The sequence below is a fragment of the Carassius auratus genome, chromosome 28 (assembly GCF_003368295.1).
Source record: "Carassius auratus strain Wakin chromosome 28, ASM336829v1, whole genome shotgun sequence".
Classification (NCBI taxonomy): Eukaryota; Metazoa; Chordata; class Actinopteri; order Cypriniformes; family Cyprinidae; genus Carassius; species Carassius auratus.
Genome location: NC_039270.1, coordinates 24,745,993 through 24,766,430, shown reverse-complemented (window position 1 = coordinate 24,766,430; position 20,438 = coordinate 24,745,993). Strand labels below are relative to the sequence as shown.

The 20,438-nt window shown below is 39.7% G+C and overlaps 1 protein-coding gene across 1 annotated transcript in view; it reads right to left on the bottom strand.

The window, feature by feature from the left end:
* The window catches only part of LOC113047312 (gastrula zinc finger protein XlCGF8.2DB-like), a 36,471-nt gene extending 28,933 nt beyond the window's left edge, over positions 1-7,538 (bottom strand). Inside the window, exons 1-3 of the mRNA XM_026208672.1 lie at positions 7,469-7,538; positions 6,773-6,831; positions 6,544-6,580 (exon numbers count right to left, since the gene is read on the bottom strand). The gene's annotated coding sequence lies outside the window, so the exon portion shown is untranslated. The remainder of the gene's footprint in view (positions 1-6,543; positions 6,581-6,772; positions 6,832-7,468) is intronic.
* Positions 7,539-20,438: the final 12,900 nt, after the last annotated feature.

The window sequence follows — 20,438 nt, the reverse complement described above, 5'->3', positions numbered from 1 at the left end:
GGAAGGCAGAGCAGAGCAAAGCAAGCTTGCTCTGTCCACCCCACATCTAACTTTCTTTTCAGGATATCATGATGGAGCTGATTGTGTCAAAAGGATGAAATATTGTCTTTCTGACTGTTAAAATAAAGTGGGTTGAGTGTTTTCCAGGTCAAAAGGCCTATATTACAGAGCAAGATAGGAAATTATCAAGTAATATAGTGGAACTCAGTTTACAAAACAAAAAGATAACTAAATAAGCAAATTGTTGAGAATAAAATTGAAAGGAATTAAAAAATAGTAAAGACAGCACAGGAATTGTGAAAGCTCAAAAAGGGGCCAAGACAGCCCTCAACCCACATTACATTTCCACAGGTCAAACCAAGAAGGACGACTAGCAAGATGAACAAATTAGCATGCTTGATAACACTAACAAAAAACTCTGAAGTTTTCCATTTACAGGTGACAGCAGTTCTAGTAAGGCCAAGGAATGCTTCGCTCCATCAAAGAGAACCAGTGAGGGTGCAGTTATGATCTCAAGAGAGCCTTGCATTAATCAGCAAAACGGTTACAGAGTGACACCTGAGTTCACATCTCTAACCTTAAAATACACCAACCAGCTTCAACAACTCCACACAGCATGAAGTGAGGGATGAAGGGTGTGCTAGTAACGACCCACCCTTGCCAACAAGGGGAAAGACCATTGCAACGACTCGCAAAGAGTCTCCCTGGTGAAGATGGAACGAGAGAATGGACGGACTGCTACTGAGATCAAAATACTTGGGAGCAGATATGAGCCAACAAATAGAAAAGAAAAAGTACAAAGATAATGTCAAGTAATGTCAGATCAAGAACTTGAAGGTTATGAGAAGGGAAATATGGATGTAGGAAGATTTTAAGGGAGAATAGAGCAATTGGATGCAACAAATAGAATGAAAAGAGCAAAATAGAAAAGCTCTAGATTATTTGTAAACTGAAGAAGGAAAAGTATGTGTTATGTTTGGGGGACAAAGCTGTATTTATAGAAGGGAACATTTAATGAAGTAATGATCAAATTGAAAAGGCTAAGAATGGTAGATAAAGAAAATGTTGGAAAAGATAATAAAATGTAAGACTGGTTTGATTTACAGTTAGGAGCATGTGGAGCATAGTTTATAACTAAATAGGGAAAGTTTTTAGGAATTGCATTATTAACAGGATATTTACTATTTTACTGTATACTTCCTATATTGAGGTCACTAGTCAAAGTCACAGTTAAGCAAATTAAATTCAAAGATGTCAAGATAATGGGAAATTGATACATAAGGTATCTAAGCTGAAGATCAACTCTTATAATCTTGTGATATTCAATGTGTGATGTGATGTATGTATTTGTATGCCTTTTATACATAACTGTGATAACCAGGCAAATGCCAAGCCAATTGCATGTTAATGCTTTTAACAATGTTTACTATTAAAGAAGGAAGGGGAGATCTTTTACTCACTCCTTGTCAAATTAGGAGAGAGATGTTTGGTCCAGTAATCCCTCAGAGTGGAATTTCATAATCTAGCCACTGGTGATAATACAATGTGACTTATTTAGTCACTAGGTAGTGTAACTAATATGACTGGATTATGGAGTAGCACTCTGGATAAGAATAATCAAATGTGAGACTTATTAAGTCTCAAAGGGGAGAATATGTGGAAGATTTTTATTAGTAAGATTTTAATCAATCAAGAATAATCAATGTGAATCTAGCCATTTTTGTTGCTAGTTGTTTTTCCATTATAATCCTATAGGAAATGGATAGAAAGGAATATGCTTACGTGCAGGAATGTACAGAACTGATGAAAAACATATGGTCAGACATAGATTGAGGGCCTGTGTTTAGAGTAAATCAAGCAGAGGGCCTCTCCACTCTAGGGAGGTATTAAAATTGCAAGCATAAGGAAAAGTCTTGACTATTTGGAAACGCCCTGTATAGGGTATATAATGAGATGCTAGATAGCATTTCGGGAGATCTCCTTGCAAGGACCTCTCGGCTTTGTTTTGCTTAAAATAAAGTATTTTCTTCTGAGAGAAAAATCCCTGACTGAGTTCGATTCTTTAGAGAACCGGCAAAATACACCACAATGAAAGGACGAAGACAACAATTACATTATAATATAACATTGTGACATCCTTAAAAACCATAAGAACATTTACAGTGAGTTAATTTCAAAACGTGGGAAAGTCTTAGGCTACAGTCTACATATCAAAAATATATATATATTTTTTTAGTTGCACCAACTAATCGACTAATCCATTAGTAGACTTCAATGCTCGGCCATGACACTTTAAGCTTAACGTTGACTATTCTCCGGTCCTATAGAGGGCACAACAGAATAATAAATCTTTGAAGGACTTCCACATTTACGAACCGCGGAGGCTGTCTGTCAGTCACACACACACACACAGACCACAACGAGCGCACGCACATGCATTAACTGTACGTAAACTCCTGCTTAATAATAAAGAGTGACGATGGCGAAGAGATTTGATTAATGTTATCGTGCACATTTTATCTCACCAAACATTTCTAATTTGCGATATTATTAAGACGTTTGTCTGTGAGATCTGCAAGAACTCGCATGCACGCCGCAGAGGCTGTCTGTCAGTCACACACACACACACACAACAAGAACGAGCGCGGTACACGCATAACAGTACGAAAACTCCCGCTTAATACAAAGAGTGACGATGGCGGAGAGAGCAAAACGTTCCAAAGTGTGGTTATACTTCACTAGAGTTAATGTTGACATGCTGATTTGCATGTAAGAGCGGAAACACAAGCAATCTGTCAAAGCAAAAGTGCATAATGTGTATCGACTGCCTAGCTAGCTCGTCTCTGGTTGTTGCCCCATCTACATCAGGTATGTATGCTAAAATCATGTTGAATCAACGTTGTTCACGTCATTTAAAATGTAAAATCTCCCTGGTTTGCTAACCTTACGTAGAAATTCTGTTGATTTCTTTTGGGAAAAATGAGAATGAAATCAACATATTCTAAATCTAAATGTAAACATTTATTTGGCTAACTTAAATGCACAGCACCTCAAGTTAGTTTACAAAATAGCCAATTGCCACATTTTTCAACCTTTTTATTATATATATATATATATATATATATATATATATATATATATATATATATATATACATAAAAATCAATAATATTTTTTTATTTTATTTTAAGCTGCAGCTACTATGAACCAACCAACTCCTCCTAACACCTCTGGTCCAAGACAAGCCCATTGTTAATTTTACATTAAAAAAAAATAAAGAAATGTTAATTCTGTTCTCAACTTGTTCTTAAAAAAACCACACACACACAACACAAAGTACCGATAAGAATACCGTTAAAGTACCGGACCGTTAAGCAGTATCGGTAAGAGTAGTAATACCGTTAAAACCTTAACGATACCCATCCCTACCCATACCACAACAGGACCTGCTACGGTGGCCGAGAGAGAAAACATGCTGCAAATAACAAAAATACCTGTAAATTATGAAAACATCTTCATCAGTTTGACAACACGTGCTGCAAATACTCACAATACAAACAAATAAAGAAATGTGCTGCAAAAACACAGACCACATCGGAAATATTTAAGGGAACCGTAAAGTGACAAATGTGGCTGGGACATAATTTATGAATGTTTGCTCTGAAAAAATGTCTTTTGTTTATTTTAACAATCCTGGTCATACGATTCCTTAGCTTTTTTATGGATATTATTAGCCTAAATAAGCTGATGAAATACACAATTTCTGTAACTGTGAAAAGTTATGTAAGCTGGCTAGCTTACTTTTACAGCTTACCTTACAAAAACTAACTATAGCCTGTGGTTTTACTATTGAAATGAATGAATTAATAAATACATTTATTATTAAACAAAAGCAAACAAAAAATGGTTACTGTAATCATTAACAAATTAACCATGAATTTACTACTATAACCATAGTTTAACCATGGTATTTGTACAAATATGGTTATACAAATGGTAATCAATACTCAAAATTTTCTTTTTGTTGGGGTAATTTTGTTTGTGTTGAGTATTTGCAGAGCGTTTCTGTATTTGTTTGTGTTGTGAGCATTTGTAGCTTGTTTTTGTATTTCATTGTGTTGAGTTTGCAGCACATTTGCTGTCAAACTGATGAAGATATTTTCTTAATTTGCTGGTGCTTTTTCTATTTGAATGTGTTTTGTGAAGTTGAGCTCTCTCGGCCACCGTGCATCGCCCCTATTTTGAAATCTTTACCCCACACGTACATACGCAACCATGGCAACAACGATCGCAGAAACAAGCGAAGATGACACACAAGCAAATTCAAACAAAAGCCAACATGAATAAGTTGTGTGAAACAACGCAAAATCGTTACTCACCTATCAAAAAGAAACAAATAAACCTCTGCATCCGATTCGAGCCCTTCCCAATCCTTGAGTTTCTCTCCACCGCTGGATATTTACGCGGGTCCTACCTCTTGCTTGATTGTAAACCCTCTTTTTTATCCGCCATCTCTCTCAATAAAAGCGTCAGCTAAATGACTAAATGTAAATGTAATATGCGTCCTGTGCACTCAAATTGAGCGCTCTCTTCTCGCCATCAGGACAAGACACGCCCCCTTACTGCTGATTGGCTACAAGTGTGTTTTGGGACTCGGTCAGACACAGCGGTCAAAAGCGTGTTTCAAAAATCGTTTAGCTAGTACACGTTTAAAGGAGCCGCGGGCCGGGTCTCTTCTACTTAGACTCATGTACATCGTGGAAACATCGATGAATCCTCTGTTTACCAATAGAACCTTTCATTGAGAAAGTGAGGGGGACGGATCTGGTTACTATGAATCTGGGGGGGTCATGTCCCCCCGTCCCTAGTGCCATCTGCGCGCCTGGGGTATAATGTAACAAAGTCGGAAGTGTCATAAATCCAGGTCTTGTGGTTATGTTTTAAAACTCGGTACTGTATTGTGAAACTTGACTTGATCCTTAGCAGGAATCAACATTTGTGTGCATTGAGACTTGAGAGTTCAATCAAGACATGATGGTAAAGACTTGGTTTTGACTTGAACATATTTGACCCCCATCTCTGCTGGTATTGTCCCTGATTACCAGTGTAACCAGTATTATATCATGGCAAGCCTGTAGCAAATATTTGAAGTTAAAAGATCATTTCAGAAACTGGGAGGAAGAAAAAACAACAACAAAGATTTAATCTTATGTTAGTCTATTATATTGGATTTGGATGCTTCTGTTTAAATTTAGGCTGTATTCCCTGGCAACTGTGCATTAAAATATATATTATACTACAGGGCTGTTGAATGCTTGAATCTTATTGGTTGGGTATCGTTTGAATTTAACAATTCCGATTTCAATTCCTTGTTTCAATTCCGGTTCCTTACGATTCTCGATTCCAATTCATTTAAGAGGCAGGGTCAAAAAAGGTTTAGGATATTTTAAATGATCTAGCTAACCAATGGCTTTTCTGAAGGAAATCGTCTGACTTTCTCCATCAATTTTAATTTTATGAACTTTTTACTTTTTTTTAACTTTACTATGAATTTCTCACAGGGCTGTTTTCAACTACAATTTAAATATCAAATCTATGAACTTGAATATAAATATTATAAATTATGAATATATTTTCACAGGGGTACACTTTCCTCGAGAGCTTTATTATTGAAAACCTCATGAAAACACATTTACACATGAGTGTATGATGCTGCAGGTACTTGAACATGTTACCGTGCTCCGACTGATGTTGCATTTTGCCGAGATTTCGTTCCATTTAGAAATGTGAAGCCACACTTTGGACCGCCGGCGCACGCTATCCATGTTCGATTCACTCGGTTATGCCAACACTTCCGGTGGACGCTTCTTTGTTGGTGTTCAGCGGTTTCTTCTTATTCCGGTCGGCGGACTATGAATCAAAATTTTAACTTTAGAACGATTCCGGGAAAATCACAAAGCTAGTCACGGTTCCATTCAATACTCGATACCCAAGCCTTATTGGTTGATGAACATTCTCTCTATCTCTCTCTCTTTATCTGTGTCTCTGTCTCTCTCGCTCTCTAATAACTGCATTAGAGCTATCAACGGCTCAAGCCTCCATTACCAGCCTTAAAATGATGTTTTGATACTAGCAAAATAGGTGTTGGATTAGATGCTGAAGAAATAGTCCTACTCACGATAGCAATTGATGTATAATAAAAAATAAAAACGGATTAATGCCTTTAAATATATAATCTGATTGATGTCCTGAGGGGTGGTAACCTTCGGGCCTTTGAATTATTAGAAAAATAATGCACACCCATGTATCCCGCTTATACCAAGGTAATTTGCCATCAATGAACATTTTAAAATTGTTAACAATGTTTGTAGCACAATATTTGACCAAAATGGTAAACACAATGGTTATCTTAATCCTAACTGAAATTGGATAGATTAATTCTTAAGGTCTGGATTGTTCTGTAAAGGATTTTTCTGTAATATGTCACTAAGTTTGTGTATTAAATTACTTATAAAATATAGAAAGTCAAATTAAAATACTTACTCTTTAGCAGTATAAGCAAAAAACAAGAGGAAGGAGTCTGTAAAAAAAAAGAGAACAATATAATGCAGTTACATGTCCCTTAAGAAACATTTTATACAAGACACATTAGATACTGATATCAATTACAATTTAACATAAAATAACAATTCCTTTAACCTACTTAAGATGTTACTTATAACTTACTGCATCAGAGCATTCAGTGAACTATATGGAAAAAATAAACACTTACATAGGAACAGTAAAGATGTCGTAGTCTTTGATGACTCTTAAAAGCTGTTTATGCAGATGCTGTTAACACACACAAAACAGAATTAAATGTAGTTCAAATATTGCTATACAAATTAAAAAAAAAGATTTTTCATTAAGGTTGGGGGGTGAAATTTATATCTAACTATACAAACATTTTTTAATTTAATAAACAACAGATATTTCTTAGAGTGAGTTAGTTGTTCTGTCTTTTTCTTATTTTTCTGTTGCCACTTTTAAGAACGGTTTCCTTACAGTGTTAACTGTCAAAAAAAAAAGTCTGTATATTGAAAAACAATATGCCGTTAAAGAACTCAGTCGGGGACTAGGGTGTGTGTCAAGACAGCATTTGAGCACAACATTGACTTCTATTTAAAGAATATTGTGCTTCATGCTACTCTCTAAAAAAGCATTTTTCTAACTTTTCATAAAACAGTCAAAATAATGACATTTCCAAACATACATTTTCTAAAAAATATTAAATGGTACAACTGAATAGTAATGTTTTAATAATATTAAAAGTCTAACTGTTCAAAAACTTTTGACTGGTAGTGTAATCCCTTTAATTTCTATTTTAAGTCAGTCCTGATGACTGTAACTTGCTGCATGATGTAGCAGTGATTGATCTAAATAAAAATATTTGGGAAGTGTCTGAAATTCAATCCAAAAGTGTACTTACAAAGCCAAAGATGCTGTGTTATTTGGCTCTGAAAAGAGCCGTTGGGGTCGGTTAAGTTGATGCTAACAAGAAATGGAGGGAAGAAAAAGTAAAACAGTACTCAAACATTGCCTGCTGTACTAATTGATATGTATTGATTTTTAATTTGTAATTAGATCAGTTATGAGAATGTCAAATTAGAGGTTCAGGATAACTATTTCTCACTTACAACAGTTAGATGTCAGTTAACACACAAAAAAAAAAAAAAAAAAAAATATATATATATATATATATATATATATATATATATATATATATATATATATATATATATATATATATATATATATATATATATGTATGTTCAATGTATAAACCAAAAGTTATTAAAGGCTGTGATTTGTGAATATGACCACATAACTTCTGACAATGCACCAAAAATAAGAATAATAGAGATGAGGACTTCAATGAAACCTTCCAAACCACAAAAAAAGTTGTATTAAGTCACAGTAAAATGTATATTTCTATTGAAAATAATTAGGCTTATTATCTTACTTGATTTTACTTTAATATTTTTTGGTTTGTATTCACAGGCCTAGATGTTTTACTTTTATGGTACATTTTAATTACTTAAAATTCATCATTATTATTATTATTATTGGGAGCCGATTTTATACATTATATATATATTTTAGGGGTTGCACCAACTAATCGACTAATCCACTAGTAGACTTCAATGCTCGGCCATGACACTTTAAACTTAACATTGACTAGTCTCCGGTCCTATAGAGGGCACAACAGAATAATAAATCTTTGAAGGACTTCCACATTTACGAACCGTTTCCAAACAGTTAAAAATTACAAATAAATGTATACTCTGAATGGTCCACAAGACATGCTCGAAATTCACTGAGAGAACACACATTCTAAACATCTTATTGTACAGGTAAGTTAATCGCTGTTCTAATCTAATGTGCTGCTGTACTGTAACGCACACACATAGACTACAGACAGCAGCTCGTACGTCACGTGCAGGTCGCTCGCACACAGAATCATTCAGCACAGACAAGTATTGTCAATGATATTCTGTGATTTCTCAAAAGAATTGCTTAAAAACTGAAAAGTTCAAGCATATATTTGCTAATAACTAAATCCCACAGCGTCACTACTACTACTAGAGAGACGCGGTCATGTAGAAATAATTCATACAATCGCTCTCACTAATGCATTCATATGAATGTAACCTGTACTGTGCTACTTTATCTTTATCTGATTTAGAATGAGCAGAAATCTTTGAGAAATAAAATGACCAAAAGACAAAATATAAAATGATATTTAAATTAGCTGTTATGGGAGCAATAGCCATGTACGCAGGGCTATGTCATATGCCATAGCTGTGCACAAGGTGTTTTTCACAGCTCCAAACTTTTGTTCATTAATGACGTCATCATCGACTAGTCGACTTTGACTCGACTTTCATCACATAAAAGTTGACTTTAAAAAAATCTAAAGTCGTTTATCCACCTAATATATATATATATATATATATATATATATATATTAGGGGTGTAACGATACGCGTATTCATATTGAACCGTTCGGATCAAGGCTTTCGGTTCGGTACGCGGTACGCATTATGTACCGAACGGTTCGTAGGACTAATTAATTATATTTGGAAAATAAAAAAAAAATTGTGAAATATAATGATATGCGTTCAACAAGGTAGCCCAATAACCCAAACGACGTAACCGGCAACGCCCCTGACACCCCCGAAGTAGGAAAAAAACACCAACTTATATGTTTATGTTAGGCTACTCAGTCAGGCGCTCGCCCACTCAGTACGCGCTGAAGGCTCGTTGCAAAATGGCCAATGCGCTTAACAGACCAGAAATAGAAGATCCTCCAATAACCAACAGGTCTGGTGTTTGGGTGCACTTTACCAATCGATCGGGGCATCCAAACAAGCACGGAAATCAAAATGGACTAGTTCTCTACTGTGTCGGAATTTCCTGAGCAGTACGATACAATTAACAGGCCTGCACGTTACTAGATAGAAGAACTGTTATAAATAGAACGTATGCACGGGCAGTTTTGAAAACTCCACCTACTTTGCTCTTGGCATAGTGCTGCGCGTTGTATCTGAAGGGCAACGCTGAGCCCAGGGTCCAGCGCAGCGCATACCGCGTCCTTTGTGAAAGACCCTTTAGCCATTTCGCAATGAGCCTTCAGCGCGCACTGAGTGAGCGAGCGCACTCTGTAGTGGAAAACGCAGGTTTTAAGAACATGCGTAATTGAGCCCCGTTACAATATTCCTTCACGAGCCCATTTCAGCCAGACCGTAATTCCTGCTTTGTTCCAAAAAACATAAGCCCTATGGAGAACCAATTGAGTAAAAACACACAACTCAATATAAAGAGTTATAGAGTTCCATATAAAAAGTTACATCTTTGTATTTGTTCATAACTATTACAACAATATGACATTTTCATTTTTTTATACAAGGAGCTGTTTTTGTTTTATACAGTATGCTGCTAAGAAAACACCATAGAAGATGGGTAAAGAATAGCTCCATCATTGTTCAATGTAAAAAAAACAAACATACTTTGTTAGCTTTAATAAATAAAACAATTTTTAAAAATCAAGGAAATTTATCTGCCAATTTTTTATTTTTGCTGTATCTAAAACGTACCGAACCGTACCGAACCGAACCGTGACACCAGTGAATCGTATCGAACCGAACCGTGAATTTTGTGAACTGTTACACCCCTAATATATATATATATATATATATATATATATATATATATATATATATATATATATATATATATATATACACACACTAACCCGATTCCAAAAAAGTTGGGACACTGTACAAATTGTGAATAAAAACAGAATGCAATGATGTGGAAGTTTCAAATTTCAATATTTTATTCAGAATACAACATAGATGACATGTCAAATGTTTAAACTGAGAAAATGTATCATTTTAAGGAATAAAAATATGTTTATTTTAAGTTTCATGGCATCAACACATCTCAAAAAAGTTGGGACAAGGCCATGTTTACCACTGTGTGTCATCCCCTCTTCTTTTTATAACAGTCTGCAAACGTCTGGGGACTGAGGAGACAAGTTGCTCAAGTTTAGGAATAGAAATGTTGTCCCATTCTTGTCTAATACAGGCTTCTAGTTGCTCGACTATCTTAGGTCTTTGTCGAATATTACTCTTTATGATGTGCCAAATATTTTCTATGGGTGAAAGATCTGGACTGAAGGCTGGCCATTTCACTACCCGGATCTTTCTTTTACGCAGCCATGATGTTGTAACTGATGCAGTATGTGGTCTAGCATTGTCATGTTGGAAAATGCTAGGTCTTCCCTGAAAGAGAAGACATCTGGATGGAAGCATATGTTGTTCTAGAACTTGGATAAACCTTTCAGCATTGATGGTGCATTACCAGATGTGTAAGCTGCCCATTCCACACGCACTCATGCAACCCCATACCATCAGAGATGCAGGCTTCTGAACTGAGCGCTGATAACAACTTGGGTTGTCCTTGTCCTCTTTAGTCTGGATGACAATTTGATTCGTCAAATGCTTAGATACGGCTTCTTTTTTGACCTATAGAGTTGTAGCCGGCAACAGTGAATGGCACAGTGGATTGTGTTCACCAACAATGTTTTCTGGAAGTATTCCTGAGCCCATGTTGTGATTTCCATTACAGTAGCATTCCAGTATGTCATGCAGTGCCATCTAAGGGCCCGAAGATCACGGGCATGCAGTATTGTTTTACGGCCTTGACCCAGAGATTGTTCCAGATTCTCTGAATCTTTGGATGATATTATGCACGGTTGATGAGGATAACTTCAAACTCTTTGCAATTTTTCTCTGAGAAACTCTTTTCTGATATTGCTCCTCTATTTTTCGCCGCAGCATTGGGGGAATTGGTAATCCTCTGCCCATCTTGACTTCTGAGAGACACTGCCACTCTGAGAGGCTCTTTTTATAGACATCATGTTGCAAATTTACCTAATAAGTTGCAAAATGGTCCTCTAGCTGTTCCTTATATGTACATTTAACTTTTCCAGCCTCTTATTGCTACCTGTCCCAACTTTTTTGGAATGTATAGCTCTTATGAAATCCAAAATGAACCAATATTTGTCATGGCATTTAAAAATGTCTCACTTTCAACATTTGATATTTTATCTATATTCTATTTTGGATAAAATATAAGTTTATGAGATTTGTAAATTATTCCATTTCTTTTTTTACTCACAATTTGAAGTGTCCCGACTTTTTTGAAATTTGGTTTGTAAATACAAAGAACCTTACCACTTTTGGCAAAAACAATTTTTTTTTCTTTCTTCGGTAGGGGGCCAATAACTCTTTTGTTGCTAAGTTTCAAAACATACCTAAGCAGCATATCGTCGCTGTCGGGCAGAAACCTCCTATGTCCAAATTTGGTAAATTTCATATTTTTCACAAATCGATGCTATTGGTCAGTCCCCATGTGGTTCTGTTCATTTTACAAATGATTAACCAATCTAAGTATAACTTGAGAGCAAATCTTTTAACTCCACTGGACACTTCAACTGTCTGAGAAGTCTCGTAACTCCACCTATTCTTCACTCCGCAGGAGCTTCGCGGCATATGTCTACTCAAGATTGAGAGTCGCAAAGAATCCTCGTCGAGCAACACATCCTCTGAGCTAAATGTCCTCAAAACAATGGTTATTCATGATTCAGTTATATGAATTATATAATAACAGTTTGTATATTTGATCAGCACCTAGAAAGGACCTCTACTGCCCTGAAAGACAGCGGAGACCAGGACAACTAGAGCCCCAGATACAAATTCCCTGTAAAGACCTTGTCTCAGAGGAGCACCAGGACAAGACCACAGGAAACAGATGATTCTTCTGCACAATCTGACTTTGCTGCAGCCTGGAATTGAACTACTGGTTTCGTCTGGTCAGAGGAGAACTGGCCCCCCAACTGAGCCTGGCTTCTCCCAAGGTTTTTTTCTCCATTCTGTCACCGATGGAGTTTCGGTTCCTTGCCGCTGTCACCTCTGGCTTGCTTAGTTGGGGTCACTTCATCTACAGCGATATCGTTGAATTCATTGCAAATAAATGCAAAGACACTATTTAAAATGAACAGAGATGACATCACTGAATTCAACGATGAACTGTCATTTTGCAATTGTTTGACACACTGTTTTCCTAATGAAGGTTATTCAGTTGCTTTGACGCAATTTATTTTGTATAAAGCGATATATATATAAAAAAAAGGTGACTTGACTTGACTTGAAATCTTACATTGTTTTGTTTCTGACGATAATAATGCCATTGTCTTAGTTAGCCACTATGCATTGGTTTTGTCATCATGTTTGGTGAGATATCTAATGTGATTTTCATGGGGCTTAAAAAAAGAAAACTTGACCCCCGCTAGTTCTGGCGCTTGTCTGAACAATCCACTGCAATGCGGACCAAACCCTGTGCATTGCAAATAAGACAGGATTGTAGCTTACAATTTAAAGGCATGCCGTCATGTTCAACAAGTAGCTGCCTTTTCCATCATGTTCATAACTTTAAGCAAGCTAGCTGGCTTCTTGCCTTGTTATCATATGTAAACATGCTGTATAAATTAGGGAAACTACCTTTATTTTATATAAAATTTTATTTTTTGCAGCAACCGTGTCTGTGTCCTTAGAGGAACTGTCAGATGCGGCCTCTATTCAGGCCATGTGGAGATAAAAGAGCTGAAATTCAAACACCTCCAACACCTGAAGGAAGTCATCCCGAAGAACTTTCACAGCTTTTATGACAATTTGCTCCACTAGCTTAATATAGGATGCAGTATTAACAGTCAATATAATGGCAATGTAACACCACACACAGAGCCTCACAGATACAGACACACAGACAAGGGCTCACCCTACTCACTGAGTAAAGGGCTTAGTAAATTAATGAAATGTATTTCTCAACAAGGGGGCAAAATCAATTCATTGTTACTAGAGAGAGACAGACAATTTACATATCTCTCTTCGTTTCTCTCTCAAAATGGCCATATTTGAGAAAAATTTTCATCACTGGATATAACTGTCATTTAATTTTTTTTTTTTGTAAAACGTATTATTACAAGTTGACTAATATTAAATGATTTGCAGCTTCATCTTGATGCTTCGTGCTCTGCGTCTGTGAACAGTAAACCCTGCCTACTTTGATTTGATTGGCCATCTCAGTCATTTTGACATTGACAAGCGCTGTTTTTTTTTTGCATTATTGACATTCTGTTTTCCTAATTAATGTTGTTCAGTTGCTTTGACGCAATGTTTTTTGTTTAAATCACTATATAAATAAAGGGGACTTGACTTGTTAGACCGCTGAGGCTTTGATCTGAAGCGCCTAGTATGTGGAGTGTTCGTGTGCGTGTAGCAAGTTGGGAAGAGAAAAGTATTGATTGTGTCTTGGGTTTGTATGATGAACTTCCCAAAACTATTTTTCTTTGTAGTTGGGAACTATTGGTTGGGGTGTTTGTTGTGTGGGACATTTATCAGTGTTGCGCGCTATGCGTTTGGAGTGCGTGAGTAACGTCATCCTCAGTTTGCGGATAGACGCTGGCGAGGAAAGACGCACTTATTTTCTCTCGCTCTTCCTACTTAATGTTGGTATGTACGAGGAGTTCATCCAATTAAAGTTCGTTGATCATTGAGTACAATGTTATATTGAATCGATTGTACACATGCATATTGTGTATTTTGAATTTTGTGTGAGCTTTATCGGACGCACGTGGAGTGAACTAACTGTTGATTTGTGCACAGTGTGTGATGTGGGAAGAGGTTGGCGCAACAAAAAAATATTGATCAAATTGTCCCATATGTTTCCAGGTATGTTCAGTTCTTCAATTTAACCAGTATAACGTGATCTAATTTCTGTAATTTGGGTTTATAATGTATATGTGGATTGTGCTTTTGAGCAGATATTGTATATTTATTTTTCAGATTCTGTAATACATAATGTTAAATATGTATACAAGTGAGTTACGTCATCCTCAGTTTGCGGATAGACGCTGGCGAGGAAAGATGCACTTATTTTCTCTCGCTCTTCCTACTTAATGTTGTGTGTGATGTGGGAAGAGGTTGGCGCAACAAAAAAATATTGATCAAATTGTCCCATATGTTTCCAGGGCGGGTCAATAAATTCAGCTGTTCTGAAGCCATCCTATTGTCTACTGTGTGAAATTCGTTATGTGCAGAAAGGGATCTGCTACATGCGCATCCGTAGACTAGCAAGTTCATTCTCAAACTGTAATAGTATTTATGGCTCTTAACAGCCTGTGTGACTATGAGAAGTTATTACCTCAAAATGTACATCAGTGTGCAGTTTTTCCTATTGCTTGTCTACCAGCGATTATCCTGCTGTAGGTTGCAGACACCTGTTATAGACTATGCCTCTCTTGGCACTGTGCATGTAAAATACCCCAAGTAGCAAGGTTTTTAACTAAGGGAGAAAAAAAGGCTGTCTACTGGCGCCAAGTAAGCCTCTTTGGACCAACATGTTTTTTAGCCATTAACGAATGAAAATAGGTAAGATACATTTGACTAGGCCTGTTGCATTAAAAATCGATAGCTGTAATGCTTTGGTGTAGGTAGGTGCGAAGGTAAGTTTGCGAGCAGATTTCCGCATATTAGACATCTTAATCAGCTCATAGTTTTGTATTGCATCACTTATAGCACTCAAATCTTTAAAACATAGTTTAGGAAGATGTATGTAACGACAGTCGTTAACTTTGGTTAGCTTATTGAAGCCTTTTCTCTTGTCAAAATGTTCAACGCAACCGCCAATCTTGCGTGCAGATTAATTTCCGCCTATTAGACTAGTCAACTTATTGTTTTATTTTGGTAATGCATCACTTATAGCTCTAATATTTAAAATAAAGTTTAGGAAGATGAATGTAATCACAATCATTTGCTTTGATTTTCCTTGTCTCTTGTCAAAAGGCTCAGCGTTGTTGAACACTGCTGGCAGCAACGATGTCTGTATCCGTACCAATTCCTATCAATGAAAGTCTAATTTCGTATCTCCCTGCTCCCAAGTCATGAATCTTGTATCTCCGATAAAACATCATTTTGGGGAAATGTTGTGTTAATGTTGGTACACAACATCATATGATAACAATATAAGGTATTATACCAACTTTAACAATACAATGTTTAATAACTCAAAAAATATGCAGGTTTTTTCTATTTTCTGAAAAAAATGGTTTTGGAGATTCTGCCCAACAGTGATGATATGCTGTTTTTTCAACTTTTTAAATATGGAAGGTTATTCACCATCATATTCTCCTAGAATATAGGTATGTACATTCTAAAATCAAAATTGTTCTTACATTAAACAATATCACCCGCCCCCCCCCCAAAAAAAACTGTTGATGTAAGATCGATGTAAGCGTGCTTGATCATGGTTAACAGGTATGATTCACTCTAGAATGCACTACATATAAACTCTTGACTAAAAAGCTCTCGTCCTCTACAGACACCTAACAAGCACATGGCCATGCATAAAGTTTCCCAGGTTGCCAGTATTAATGTGTTTTCCTTGTCAGTCGTGTTATTGTGTTCCTCACAGCTGTTGTCTGGTGAGAGGGAGGTCGTTGTTCTCTCATGACTGTTTTCTGATAATAGAGCGGTCGTTGCTCCCTCACGGCTGTCGTTTGGTAAGAGGGCGGTCGTTGTGTTCCTCATGACTGTCGTCTGGTAAGAGGGAGGTCGTTGTGTTCCTCATGACTGTCGTCTGATAAGAGGGAGGTCATTGTTCCCTCACGGCTGTCGTCTAGTAAGAGGGAGGTCATTGCTCCCTCATGACTGTCGTCTGGTAAAAGAGAGGTGGTTGTTCCCTCATGGCTGTCATCTGGTAAAAGGGAGGTGATTGTTTCCTCACGGCTGTTGTCTGGTAAGAGGGTGGTCATTTTGTTCCTCATGACTGTCGTCTGGTAAGAGGGAGGGTGTTGTTCCCTCACGGCTGTCATCTGGTAAGAGTGAGGTAATTGTTCCCTCATGACTGTAGGGAGGGTGTTTTTCCCTCATAGCTGTCGTCTGGTAAGAGGGCAGTCGTTGTTCCCTCATGGCTGTCATCTGGTAAGAGGGAAGTGGTTGTGTTCCTCACGGCTGTCGTCTGGTAAGAGGGAGGTGATCCTTCTCTTATGTCTATCGTCTGGTAAGAGGGAGGTGGTTGTGTTCCTTATGGCTGTCGTCTGGTAAGAGGGCTGTCGTTGTTTCCTCATGACTGTCGTCTGGTAAGAGGGCGGTCGTAGTTCCCTCATGGCGGTCGTCTGGTAAGAGGGAGGTCGTTGTTCCCTCATGACTGTCGTCTGGTAAGAGGGAGGTCGTTGTTCCCTCATGGCTGTCGTCTGGTAAGAGGGAGGTCGTTGTTCCCTCATGACTGTTGTCTGGTAAGAAGGAGGTCATTGTTCCCTCATGGCTGTCGTCTGGTAAGAGATCGGTCATTGTTCCATCATGGCTGTCATCTGGTAAGAGGGAGGGTGTTGTTCCCTCACGTCTGTCGTCTGGTAAGAAGGAGGTCATTGTTCCCTCATGGCTGTCATCTGTTAGGAGGGCGGTTGTTGTTCCCACATGACTGTCGTCTGGTAAGAGGGAGGTCGTTGTTCCATCATGGCTATCATCTGGTAAGAGGGAGGGTGTTGTGTTCCTCACAGCTGTCGTCTGGTAATAGGGAGGTCATTGCTCCATCATGACTGTCGTCTGCTAGGAGGGCGGTCGTTGTTCCCTCATGGCTGTCGTCTGGTAAGAGGGAGGTTGTTCTTCCCTCAGGACTGTCGTCTGGTAAGAGGGAGGTTGTTGTTCCCTCAGGACTGTCGTCTGGTAAGAGGGAGGTCGTTGTTCCCTCATGACTGTCGTCTGCTAAGAGGGTGGTCGTTGTTCCCTCACGGCTGTCGTCTGGTAAGAGCGAGGTGGTTGGTCCCTCATGACTGTTATCTGGTAAGAGGGAAGTGGTTGTGTTCCTCATGGCTGTCGCCTGGAAAGAGGCAGGTGGTCCTTCTCTTATGTCTGTCGTATGGTAAGAGAAGGTGGTTGTGTTCCTTATGGCTGTCTTCTGGTAAGAGGGCAGTCTTATTTCCCTTATTACTGTTGTGTGGAAAGAGGGAGGTCGTTGTTCCCTCTCGGCTGTCGTCTGGTAACAGGGAGGTCGTTGTTCTCTCATGACTGTTTTCTGGTAATAGGGAGGTTGTTGTTCCCTCACGGCTGTCGTCTGGTAAGAGGGCGGTCATTTTGTTCCTCACGACTGTCATCTGGTAAGAGGGAGGTCGTTGTTCCCTCACGACTATCGTCTGGTAAGAAGGAGGTCGTTGTTCCTCATGGCTGTCTTCTGGTAAGAGGGAGGTGGTTGTTATCTCATGGCTGTCATCTGGTAAGAGGGAGGTCGTTGTTCCCTCATGGCTGTTGTCTGGTAAGAGGGAGGGCGTTGTTCCCTCATGGCTGTCGTCTGGTAAGAGGGAGGTGGTTGTTCCCTCATGGCTGTCATTTGGTATGAGGGAGGGTGTTGTTCCCTCAAGGCTGTCGTCTGGTAATAGGGAGGTCATTGCTCCATCATGACTGTCGTCTGCTAGGAGGGCGGTCGTTGTTCCCTCATGGCTGTCGTCTGGTAAGAGGGAGGTTGTTCTTCCCTCAGGACTGTCGTCTGGTAAGAGGGAGGTTGTTGCTCCCTCAGGACTGTCGTCTGGTAAGAGGGAGGTCGTTGTTCCCTCATGACTGTCGTCTGCTAAGAGGGTGGTCGTAGTTCCCTCATGGCGGTCGTCTGGTAAGAGGGAGGTCGTTGTTCCCTCATGGCTGTCGTCTGGTAAGAGGGAGGTCGTTGTTCCCTCATGGCTGTCGTCTGGTAAGAGGGAGGTCGTTGTTCCCTCATGACTGTTGTCTGGTAAGAGGGAGGTCATTGTTCCCTCGTGGCTGTCGTCTGGTAAGAGATCGGTCATTGTTCCATCATGGCTGTCATCTGTTAGGAGGGCGGTTGTTGTTCCCACATGACTGTCGTCTGGTAAGAGGGAGGTCGTTGTTCCATCATGGCTATCATCTGGTAAGAGGGAGGGTGTTGTGTTCCTCACAGCTGTCATCTGGTAATAGGGAGGTCATTGCTCCATCATGACTGTCGTCTGCTAGGAGGGCGGTCGTTGTTCCCTCATGGCTGTCGTCTGGTAAGAGGGAGGTTGTTCTTCCCTCAGGACTGTCGTCTGGTAAGAGGGAGGTTGTTGTTCCCTCAGGACTGTCGTCTGGTAAGAGGGAGGTCGTTGTTCCCTCATGACTGTCGTCTGCTAAGAGGGTGGTCGTTGTTCCCTCACGGCTGTCGTCTGGTAAGAGCGAGGTGGTTGGTCCCTCATGACTGTTGTCTGGTAAGAGGGAAGTGGTTGTGTTCCTCACGGCTGTCGCCTGGAAAGAGGCAGGTGGTCCTTCTCTTATGTCTGTCGTATGGTAAGAGAAGGTGGTTGTGTTCCTTATGGCTGTCTTCTGGTAAGAGGGCAGTCTTATTTCCCTTATTACTGTTGTGTGGAAAGAGGGAGGTCGTTGTTCCCTCTCGGCTGTCGTCTGGTAACAGGGAGGTCGTTGTTCTCTCATGACTGTTTTCTGGTAATAGGGAGGTTGTTGTTCCCTCACGGCTGTCGTCTGGTAAGAGGGAGGTCGTTGTTCCCTCACGACTATCGTCTGGTAAGAGGGCGGTCATTTTGTTCCTCACGACTGTCATCTGGTAAGAGGGAGGTCGTTGTTCCCTCACGACTATCGTCTGGTAAGAAGGGGGTCGTTGTTCCTCATGGCTGTCTTCTGGTAAGAGGGAGGTGGTTGTTATCTCATGGCTGTCATCTGGTAAGAGGGAGGTCGTTGTTCCCTCATGGCTGTTGTCTGGTAAGAGGGAGGGCGTTGTTCCCTCATGGCTGTCGTCTGGTAAGAGGGAGGTGGTTGTTCCCTCATGGCTGTCATTTGTTATGAGGGAGGGTGTTGTTCCCTCAAGGCTGTCGTCTGGTAAGAGGGAAGTGGTTGTTCCCTCATGGCTGTCGTCTGGTAAGACGGAAGTCATTGCTCCCTCATGGCTATCGTCTGGTAAGAGACAGGTTGTTGTTCCCTCATGGCTGTCATCTGGTAAGAGGAAGGTTGTTGTTCCCTCATGACTGTCGTCTGGTAAGAGGGAAGTGGTTGTTCCCTCACGGCTGTCATCTGGTAAGAGTGAGGTCATTGTTCCTTCATGACAGTAGGGAGGGTGTTTTTCCCTCATGGCTGTCGTCTGGTAAGAGGGTGGTTGTTGTTCCCTCATTGCTGTCATCTGGTAAGAGGGAGGTCGTTGTTCCCTCACGGCTGTTGTCTGGTATGAGGTCGGTCATTTTGTTCATCATGACTGTCGTCTGGTAAGAGGGAGGGCGTTGTTCGTCATGGCTGTCTTCTGGTAAGAGGGAGGTGGTTGTTCCCTCATGGCTGTCATCTGGTAAGAGGGAGGGTGTTGTTCCCTCAAGGCTGTCGTCTGGTAAGAGGGAAGTGGTTGTTCCCTCACGGCTGTCATCTTGTTAGAGGGAGGTCATTGCTTCCTCACGGCTATCGTCTAGTAAGAGGGAGGTCGTTGTTCAATCATGGCTGTCATCTGGTAAAACAGAGGGTGTTGTTCCCTCATGGCTGTCGTCTGGTAACAGGGAGGTCGTTGTTCCCTCATGGCTGTTGTCTGGTAAGAGGGAGGGCGTTGTTCCCTCATGGCTGTCGTCTGGTAAGAGGGAGGTGGTTGTTCCCTCATGGCTGTCATTTGGTATGAGGGAGGGTGTTGTTCCCTCAAGGCTGTCATCTGGTAAGAGGGAAGTGGTTGTTCCCTCATGGCTGTCGTCTGGTAAGAGGGAAGTCATTGCTCCCTCACAGCTATCGTCTGGTAAGAGACAGGTTGTTGTTCCATTATGGCTGTTATCTGGTAAGAGGGAGGGTGTTGTGTTCCTCACGGCAGTT